Source organism: Bos grunniens, chromosome 23 (assembly GCF_055505025.1).
Source record: "Bos grunniens cultivar Pamir isolate PY7600 chromosome 23, Bosgru_T2T1.0, whole genome shotgun sequence".
Lineage (NCBI taxonomy): Eukaryota > Metazoa > Chordata > Mammalia > Artiodactyla > Bovidae > Bos > Bos grunniens.
In genome coordinates, this window is record NC_141187.1 from 27,903,944 (window position 1) to 27,915,354 (window position 11,411).

The following is an 11,411-nucleotide window of genomic DNA, read 5'->3' on the forward strand; positions in this document are numbered from 1 at the left end:
TCTGTCCATGGAATTCTCCAGGCAAGAATATGGAGTGGGTTGCCATTTCCTTCACCAGGGGATCTTCCTGACCCAGAGATTGAACCTGGGCCTCCTGCATTAAAATATATGTCTGTATTTTTAGACTTTCTGATATTAAACTTTATTCAAGATAACTTGAGGCCATCTGATTTGGAACTGCCATCACTGCCACTTAATATTTCAATTTCCTTCCTTTCATGCAACAAGGCTATATATATCCATGGGTTGGGGCTTTTCGGGAGACATTACTGGTAAAGAATTCACCTGCCAGTTCAGGAGACACAAGAGACTCTGGTTTGATCCCTGGGCCAGGAAGATCCCCTGGAGAAGGAAAGGGCAAAACCACTCCAGTATTCTTGCCTGGGAAATTCTATGAACAAAGGAGCCTGGCAGTCCCTGGGATTGCAAAGGGTGGAATGAAACTGAGCACAGCACAACACAAGAACTTACCAAAGCTAACAAATCAAATAATAAAAACCTCAGCTCAGTTCAGTTCAGTTCAGTCACTCAGTCATGTCCAACTCTTTGCGACCCCATGAATTGCAGCATGCCAGGCCTCCCTGTCCATCAATAAAAGCCTAAATAATGCCAAAAAATGTCAATAGCATATTTTAAGAGGTAACCACCACACTAATATTTATAAAAAGTTTTCTCTTTCAGTAATTTCATTCCATTTCTAGTTTGATTTTTTGTAAAATATTCTGTGGACAGAAGTGGGATTTCCTCCTCTGTTGCTACTTATGTGTGAGGTAGTGTGTATGTGAGTAAGTGTGTGTGTGTGCTTTTGCATGTTAATAGGTTTAATTTTGGGCTTACATTTAGAATTTTCAATACATTTAATTTTCTTCACATCTACTTCGCATGATATTTACATTGATCTTTGCATTTTATTTTTCAGAAGATCTTCCCCCCAAAATTGGTAAATTTTCTCTGACATTTCCCATAACCATATAAATGACTGCTCTTTTGGTGTCTTTATTTTTTATTTTTATTTTTTTACATCACAACATTGTTTATTATGTGAATTTTTTACAATACAAACAAAAAATACAGAAATGCAATATATGAATACAGCTAAATGCAGAATGGTGACTTTTTTTCCTTTTCAAGAGGCCATGATTCCCATTTCTAGTAAAATAAAAGAGACTGCACATAGGTAGAAATAGGTTGGTTGTTAGCTTCACAATTTTGCCTAGAAATGATCTATAAATGCATTTTCCCCCCTGCTACATACCATAAAGTGTAAAAAGGGAATTAAAGGAAAGTTTCCTTGTTGGTTCCTATCATATGAAAGATGCTATATTCTATTTTTTAGCAGGGCCAATATATGGAAAATACCTAAATTAAATGTTATTACAAAAATGAAGCAGTAATGAGATTCTGGCTAAAGAGGGTACTAAATGAAAATAATATATATTTAAAGAATTCAAAACAAACAAACAAAAAAAAAGGTTGTTATAAAAAAGCTCTAGGTGCATTGTAAGCATATAGGTTTTTTTTCCATGTGTATTTTTCAACAATGCAAGTGTCAAAAAATAGGGTCAACTGTGTTAGACTAAATTACATTATTGTATATGCTGCATTGAATGGAACCTCTGTATTATAATTATCATAAAGAAGCATAGTTTGCATCATATTATGGCAATTTATCCTCAATGAAACCTTTCAGAGTTCTTTTATTTTGGAATATCCTGTAAACAATCAAACCACCAGAACATGATTGTACAACAGTAAAATGTTTTCTTGCATTAAATTGAAGACATCTGTTTAATAAAAAAAGAAAAGAAAAATGTAGGAAAGGTACTTAGAGCTGTTAGTTTCTAAGTACACAACAACCCTAGACAATTCAAGGCATCTTACTCTCCATCAAGAACAAAAAAATAATAATAATAATTTTTGTCATGCTGTTAAATCCATCATTAAGGATAAAACCGGTGCAAATTGGTCAAACGGATCCAACAAACACTGATGTCCAAGCTGGCATATTGGCAACTAATACGTAACTGGTGGTCAGTAGAGGATTTAATAGATCTTCCCTTTTTTCTTGTTCTTTTCCAAGGTTCTTGAAGAGTTCTGTTGTTCTAAAATACGTTGTTGGGTTTCCCAGTTTACTTTCTCATCTTCAAACTGACGACGTTTTTCCTCTGATTCTTTGTGCTGTGCTTCCAAATTCTTTTTCATTTGCTCATGGCGCCGTTGGAGCTCAGATTCAGAGTCCTTCAGTTTTTGAAATTTTTCTTTGACCTTCATCTCAAACACCTGTTCCATCTCCATCTCCATCTTCTTCATTTTAGCTACATGTTCCCTTCTTTCTTCTTCCATTTGTGCAAGAGGGCTCTTAGTAAGTTGCCCTTTATTCTTGTTATTATCAACTCCATTATAAGTCACAGCTGCCAGTTTTCTGCTCCGGTAGTTCTCATAGTGTACATTATTAGTGACATCTTTCAAGTCCTGCATATGTGTTCTTATCAACATATTTCTTAGAATTGTAAAATCACAATGTTCACCATTTTCAACTTCCGCAACACCCCAAGGATACTGCCTTCCTCTGACCCTTTTTCCATTAACTTCAATGATAGTATTACTACCTACCACAGCAAGAGGTAAACGGTCCTTTATCTTTTTAACAAGCTTATTTTCTTCTTCATCATCTGTCTCTGGGAATTCATATATTTTAATTTTATGTTCTTGGATTTCTTTCATTATCTGTTTCTTAAACTGTTGGCATTCCTCTGGTGTGAGTGTGTCTGCTTTGGCAATAAGTGGAATGATATTCACTTTTTCATGCAAACGCTTCATAAACTCAGTATCCAATGGTTTAAGTCCACGTCCTGAAGGAGCAATTAAGTATAAACAACACTGCACTCTGTTATCAGGCATCTGACGTCTATTCACTCTAGACTCTGCATTTAGGTAGTTCTCGAACTTACTATCAATGTAGTCGATAACAGGCTGCCAGCAATTACTATTATCCACTGCATCTCCAAATCCTGGGGTATCAACTATTGTGACCAGCAACTGAACACCACCTTCTTTGATTAAAACTTTGGATTGTTCCACCTGTACAGTCTTTTTTATTCTATGGGAAGGACCTGGATACTCTGGAGAATACAAATCTGTGAGGAATAATGAGTTGATTAATGTTGACTTTCCCAGTCCAGATTCACCGACAACCATAAGTATGAATTCAAAACCTCTCTTCACTGATTTTCTGTATACTTGATTTGGGAGATTTGCAAATCCCACATAGCCTTCAAGGTTCTTCTGTTGAGCTACCATGGTGCTGCTGTTGACTTTTGGTGTCTTTAGAGTTCCATTTTACCTATATGGTTTCCAGTGGCTCATTCTTCTGGATGTCTACATATCCCATTCACTTATTTCTGCTCATGGTCTTCTCTCACATTATGTTCTCTTCATTTCTATTACTATATTTTTCATTCATTCTCAATCCTTCTTTTTCATTCAATATCTGTACCTCCCTGTAAACATTGATCTTGTGTTCTTCCAGAGACTTGTCATATTTATTACATTATTAAGTTGGAGAGATGAAATAAATTAGGCTGATATTCACATGGTTTCTATTCTATATATATTTTATGGACACTGCCCACTAATTTAGGACTTCTGTTTTATATAAGAACTATGAGAGCCAATTAAGATGCAATTAATTATTCACCAAACTTTAACAAGAACCCTTATTAGCTAAATATAGTTTTACTCCCATTCATTGGTCAAATGTGAACTGGAGGCTTAGTCTTACATGGCCTGTGAATATGTTATTCAAGTGTTCTCAGGTATACAAATATTTTACATAATCTTTCCTATCTCTTTTCTTTTAAATCAAAATGAATTTTGCTTATACTTTTATTAGCACAATTATGAATTCTGAAAATTTCAATTCCTTTTAAATGTTAAGAGAAAAACTTTCATATATTAAGGAAAGTTCATTGATTAATCTCTCAATTGAGAATGGTGTAGGTCAATGACACAAAGACTGGAATTTTTCCAAAAATTTGTATAATATAATACAAATATAATCATTTAAAGCTTAACATTCTCCATTTCTAATGGTATTTTTCAATTTTTTTGTCAGATTAAATAGATTTGAAATACATCTACTTGATAAACAGATTTGGTCAGAGGGATGCTTTTACTATTTTCTTCCTCATCTCTCTTAACAACCTATCTTTGTGTTTTGTGTATTTGTACTCTGTTTTAAAATGAAAGAAATGCCTCTAAAAGACCACAGATTGATATTGTTTATCCAACAAAGTTATATCAACTTCCTCTCATGATCAGTTTTCTGTTTAGCTCTTGTGCACCAAGCTCCATATGGAAGTAAAAGAATATTGCCTCTGACTGGCGAGGTGGCTTTGGAATCTTCTGATTCTAGTTCTTAGAAGTATTGGTCAGTTTGAACTGTAGAGAAAATTATGGAAGTGTTTCAAATTTTTATCCTCTTCACTTACTGATATGTATCATCATTTTGAATGTAGATTGATTGTTTTTCTTTTTATATTAGTATAAGTGTAAACAGAAAAAAGACAAGTCCTAGTAATGTGTGCCTAGTCATGCTTTCATGTGTCTTTTGCACCTGTCTTTAAGTATCAGTGATCATCACCTTCTATTCCTGTATCTGTATATTTTGACGTGATTTTGTCTCATTATTTTGAGTATGCCATTCCTCTTTTTAATTCACTTTCCTGTATTATTATTGCTCTGAATTGTCCTGCATTTCAACACTTGTAGACAAATACTTTTGTCAAGTAAATTTTATTAATAATATGTCTTTGATGTTTCATCATTTTTAGAATGGCTAATGTATAGGTGCATCCCAAAATAATTCAAGAACCCCTTTCACTGTCATCTAACACAGCATTCATCTTCTATTAATGTGATTTAGATAAGATAAGCTTCATTCAAGTACATGCTAAAATAGAAACTTGCACAAAACAAATTCAATATTAATGGGTTCATGAAAATATTATGAATAGAGACTCCTAGAAACCTAACACAGATTTCCTTCTGGAATAGTGTTTCACTATACTAGAACAGTGACTTTTGGTGACTATACATGACAAAGCTACTGCAATAACCAGAATGACTTATATATATATATATTTCATGGAAGTCAAAGAATGTATAAAGTTAACAATTGAATAATAAAAGCCTGCTGCTGCTGCTGCTAAGTCACTTCAGTCGTGTCCGACTCTGTGTGACCCCATAGACGGCAGCCCACCAGGCTTCCCCGTCCCTGGGATTCTCCAGGCAAGAACACTGGAGTGGGTTGCCATTTTCTTCTCCAATGCGTGAAAGTGAAAAGTGAAAGTGAAGTCGCTCAGTGTCCAACTCTAGTGACCCCATGGACTGCAGCCTACCAGGCTCCTCCATCCATAGGATTTTCTAGGCAAAAGTACTGGAGTGGAGTGCCATTGCCTTCTCCAATAAAAGCCTAAATAAGGCTAAAAACAGACCAATAGTATTTTTATAAGGTAAACAGCAGAACTAATGTGCCCCTGAATTTTTTTTATCTCAATTCACTAAATTCAGTCCTTTCCCCCCTTTAACATTTGAAATATATTTTCTGGACACAAGTGATCCTTCAACCACTGTTGGTTCACAAATGTGTGCAGGCACACATATGTGTGTGTTTATCTGTATTCTGATACATTTAACTTTCAGTTCAGTTCAGTTCTGGACTTCCCTTGTGGCTCAGCTGGTAAAGAATCCACCTACAGTGCAGGATACCTGGGTTCAATCCCTGGTTTGGGAAGATCCCCTGGAGAAAGGAAAGGCTACCCACTCCAGTATTCTGGCAGGGAGATTTACATGGACTATGTCCATGGGGTCGCAAACAGTCGGACACGACTGAACAACTTTCACTTTCAGTTCAGTCTCTCAGTCGTGTCCGACTCTTTGCCACCCCATGGACTGCAGCACGCCAGGCTTCCCTGTCCATCACCAACTCCCAGAGTTTACTCAAACTCATGTCCATCGAGTCAGTGACACCATCCAACCACCTCATCCTCTGTCATCCCCTTCTTCTCCCGCCTTCAATTTTTCCCAGTATCAGGGTATTGTCAAATGAGACAATTCTTCGCATCAGGTGGCCAAAGCATTGGAGTTTCAGCTTCAGCGTCAGTCCTTCCAATGAATATTCAGGATTGATTTCCTTTAGGATTGACTGGTTGGATCTCCTTGCTGTCCAAGGAACTCTCAAAAGTCTTCTCCAACACCACAGTTCAAAAGCATCAATTCTTCAGCACTCAGTTTTCTTTATAGTCCAAATCTCAAATCATTATAGTCCAACTCTCACATTTAGTCCAATTCTCACATTTAATACATGGATATTTTTCAATAAATTTGAATTTTATTTGATTTTGTTTCCTATGTTATTTACATTGTTCTCTCCATTCTGTTTTTCAGAAGAACTTCAGAAAAAATTGGGTAAATTATCTCTGATAACTTTTTATTCCATTGTCCTTTCTAAATGACTGCTTTCTTGATATTTTTAACATTCCATGACTTTTTACCAAATGTGATCTATTGGTTCATTCTTCTTTTGTATGTCTACTGCTCCTTCTTCAGGGTTTTTGTTTGTTTATGGACTTCTCCTACATTAAATACTGTCCATTTCCATTTTCCCACTTTCTATCATTTCCTCATTCTTTTTTTTTTTCTTCATTCCATACTGCCCCTTTCTAGAAACATTGGCTTCTTCTGTCTTCCACTGACTTGCCATAGATCCTTTATTAGTTTTGTGAGATAAGGGGATTGATTAGGCCAACAGATGTATGAGTTCCAGTCTGTACATACTGTTTTGAAAAAATCCATTAACTTAGGGTCACTGCACATATTCCAAGTTCAAGAGGCCATTACTGTACAATTGATATTTTCCCAAGATAAAAGAAGATTCCAGATTTCATGAGTGAAGTTTCTTCCTGCATTATCCTGTCAAAGACTGTATAAATTCCACTGTCATTCACAGGTCACCTGTGACCTTGGATCTCACTCTTTCACTGCCCTTGAATCATATTACTCAAGTGTTCTCAGTCATACAAATATTTTACACAATTTTTTCTGGCTATTTTCCCAACTATAATAAATGTTCTTATTCTTTTGCACTTTTGGTCACACAGTTATTAATTCTATGAACTGCAATACCTATTAAATGTTTGTAGAAGGATATTATATCAAGAAAATTTCATGTGTCTTCAATTCAAAATTCTTTGTGAATGACACAAAAAGCTATTTTCCTAACATGATTCTGAAAGATTTTTTCATAAAACATCCATATAATCACTAAAAGTTCAGCATCTTTCTTTTCCAAATTTTAAATTATATTTCTGTTTGCAGGTTGAATATAGTTTGGGAACTTATATCTTTAATGCATGTAGCAGGTTTCATGTAATTACTACAACAGATGCAGTTTTGACTAATGAGTACATTTTCTATAGGCTTTTCATTACATTTTAAGTTCCTATGTCATATTTGTGTATGTTAATATGGTATTTTAGTCTGAAAAAGAGGAGATAGCCCAATGAAGGATGGTTGACATTATTTATCCTAGAGGAAGTCTCATTTTTTTTTTCAGTCATGGTTTCATTTCTTAATTCCTTTTGCACTAAGGGGTTGTATGGAAAACAGCATTGCCTTTCATTGGTTAGATGGTCTTTGAAAAATTTTAGTTCCAATATTTTAGAAATAACAATCAATTTTTTTAAAGAAGTAAAGCTCATAGGATTTCAAATTATTCTACTCTTTTCTCCCTGATACTGTGTTTTCATTTTTAATGAATTGGTTTTTCTTTCTTCTGTTTTTCAGATAAATATAAACAGGAAAATGGTAAATGCCATTAATATATTTCACTTCATGCCTAGGCAATGTTTTCCTGATTATTTTACCTTTGTCTTCAACTTCAATAATTATCTTCCTCAATGCCAATGTACATATAGTTTTACATGTTCATGCTTTTTTATTATTTTATTTTTTCAAATAAAATTAACTCTCTTCACCTGTAATTCAGATACAGTATTTGAAAGGTAATGCTTCTTCATCATTTCTTATGTATCTGTTTCATTATTACTGATTTTTCCTGTTACTGCAAACTCTGCATATATTTTCTTTCTGCTGAGTAAATTTTAGTAACAATTTATCTGTAATATTTTGGTATTTTTTAAGGTTTCTGGTCTGAACTTTATATCTTTTGATTTATAACCATCTTCATTGTCATTTAATACCTTATTTCCATTTCTTTCATCTGACTATTTTTAAGATAAGTTGCATTTAGGTATGAGTTAAAATCAAAAGCATAAAATAAGATGATGCTTTAATTGGATGAAAAAATGTTGTAAATAAAGGCATCCATAAACTTAACCCTGTAATTATAACTGACATATAATTAAGAGCAAAGAACTTATAAGCGCTAAGAACTTCTGTAAACATCCATATAATTTCAAAAGGGATCAAGAAAAATTGTATAATGATCAGAACAAAAATTCCAGCTTGTTTTCAATTCAGAAAATTCATTCATTTCCTCCTTCTTCATCTTTTGAAGAATATTCTTGGCACAAAAGGGAGCTTTCAGCCAAGTGTATGTGTGTCTATGTATGTGTGTGTGTTCACATGTGTGTGTGATGCATGCATGTATTCATGCATATGCATGTGTTTACATGAGTCATTATAGGTTTAATATTAAACACATCCTTTCAATAAATGTGCATTTTATTCATATTTCTTTCTTGTAAAATTTACAGTGATCTTTCCTTTTTTTTTTCAGAAGAACTTCAGAAAAAATCAGGTAAATTTTCCCTAACATCCATGTCTTCCTAAAACACTTTTAAATAACTGCTTTCTTGATATCTTTCTATTCCATGCCTTTTTATAAACATGTCACCTTTTGGCTCACCCTGGATGTCTCCTGTTCCCATATGAATTTTGCATTATAAACTTTGTTCATATTAAGCGCTATTCATTTTGTTTCCCTGCCTTCATTCTTCCTATTCCTTCTTTTTTAATTTCATACCTGATCTTCCCCCACATGCACTGGCCTCTTCTGTTTCTAGAAACTTGCAAAAGTTTCTCTATGAAATTTACGCAATGTAGGAGCTTAGGCTGATAGGCACATGGTTTCTACACTATATATGTATTTCTTAAAAATACCCAAAATTTGGACATCTGTATTCTAAATCTGAAGGCCTATTACTATGAAACTGATATTTTTTCATACTTTAGGAGATGAGAGGAAGTCTCCAAACTTGCTGATTGAAGTTTCTTTCTATATTGTTCTTTCAACTACTGTGCGAATTCAGATATAATTCCTTGGTCAAAATTCATTCTTACACTACACTGAACATATTACCCCAGAGTTTCCAGGTATATATTATTTTACTTAAGTTTTCTTAGATTTTTAAACTTTTCAACCACAAAAATTTTTCTTCACCTTTTGCATTTTTATTATCAGATCAACAAACTGTAATTCCTTTCAAATACTTATAGGAGGATTTTAATTTTAAGGAAAGTTCAAATGTAATATATCTCTCAATTTTGAACTTTGCGTGTGAATCACATATGAAGCATGATTCCTGAGATATTTCCAAAAGATTTTTTAGTGGAACACTAATGTAATTATCATGTTTTATAACCTCTTTTTCTAAAGACATTCAAATATATTTTTGTTTTTAGAGGGAATTGAATTTAAGAATATGTCTTTTTAATGCATACACTAGTTTTCATATACTAAAAGATAACCTGAGGCACAATATCATTTTCAAGGGTTTACCTGAGTAAACATCAATTCAAATTGGCAGCCCTAAACTGAAAGTGGTTAAGTGTGCTCTACCAAAAGAAACTAGGGGCAAGCTCTTTATAGAGAAAATGATGCAGAAGCAAAGCAATTATTTTACTGGTCATAGCTTAAACTGTTGCCTTATTTATGAAAGCTTATTTGACTGTGATTGGCTGTTGTTAAGTTCTATTTTCTTGGATTGAAGGGCATTGACTCTGGCTTCAGCTCGGTTTAGTCAGTTAGTCGTGTCCAACTCTTTGTAACCCCATAAACTGCAGCACACAAGACTTCCCTGTCCATCACCAACTCCCAGAGCTTGCTCAAATTCATGTCCATCGAGTCAGTGATGCCATCCAACCATCCCCTTCTCCTCCTATCTTCAATCTTGTCCAGCATCAGGGTCTTTTCTAGTAAGTCACTTCTTCTCATCAGGTGGCCAAAATATTTGAGCTTCAGCTTCAGCATCAGTCCTTCCAATGAACATTCAGGGCTGATTTCCTTTAGGTGTGACTGGTTGGATCTCCTTGCAGTTCAAGGGACTCTCAAAAGTCTTCTCCAACACCACAGTTCAAAAGCATCATTTCTTCAGTGCTTAGCTTTCTTTATGGTCCAATTTTCATATCCACACATGACTACTGGAAGAACCATAACTTTGACTAGACAGACTTTTGTAGGCAAAGTAATGTCTCTGCTTTTTGAGATGCTGTCTAGGTTGGTCATAGCTTTTCTTCCAAGAAGCATGTGTCCTTTAATTTCTTGGCTTCAGTTGCCATCTGCAGTGATTTTGGAGCCCAAGAAAATAAAGTCACTATTTCCCCATCTATTTGCCATGAAGTGGTGGGACTGAATGCCATGATCTTCTTTTTTTGAAAACTGAGTTTTAAGCCAGATTTTTCACTCTCCTCTTTCACTTTCATCAAGAGGCTCTTTAGTTCCTCTTCAATTTGTGCCATAAGAGTAGTGTTATCTGCATATTTGAGGTTATTGATATTTCTCCCAGTAATCTTGATCCCAGCTTGTGCTTTATCCAGCCCAGCATTTTGCATGATGTACTCTGCATACAAGTTAAAGAGGCAGGGTGACAATATACAGGCTTGATGAACTCCTTTCCCAATTTGGAACCAGTCCATTGTTCCATTTCAGTTCTAACTGTTGCTTCTTGACCTGCATACAGATTTCTCAGGAAGCAGATAACATGGTCTGGTATTCCAGTCTCTTGAAGAATTTTCCACAGTTTTTTGTGATCCACACAGCTTAAATCTTTGGCGTAGTCAGTGAAGCAGAAGTAGATGTTTTCTGGAACTCTCTTGCTTTTTCTACGATCCAGTGGATGATGGCAATTTGATATCTCGTTCCTCTGCCTTTTCTAAAACCAGCTTGAACATCTGGATGTTCTTAGTTCATATATTGGTAAAGCCTCGCTTGAAAAATTTTGAGAATTACTTTGCTAGTGTGTGAGATGAGTGCAATTGTGTGGTAGTTTGAGCATTCTTTGGCATTGCCTTTCTTTGGGATTGGAATGAAAACTGACTTTTTCCAGTCCTGTGGCCACTGCTGAGTTTTCCAAATTTGCTGGCATATTGAGTGCAGCACTTTCACAGCA

General features: G+C 34.8%; 1 pseudogene across 1 annotated transcript; it reads right to left on the reverse strand.

Annotated features, from left to right (window-relative positions):
- Positions 1-995: 995 nt before the first annotated feature.
- Positions 996-3,312, reverse strand: LOC147347009 (septin-7 pseudogene; annotated as a pseudogene). Its single transcript, XR_015152768.1, has one exon. The product of XR_015152768.1 is annotated as a septin-7 pseudogene (transcript).
- Positions 3,313-11,411: the final 8,099 nt, after the last annotated feature.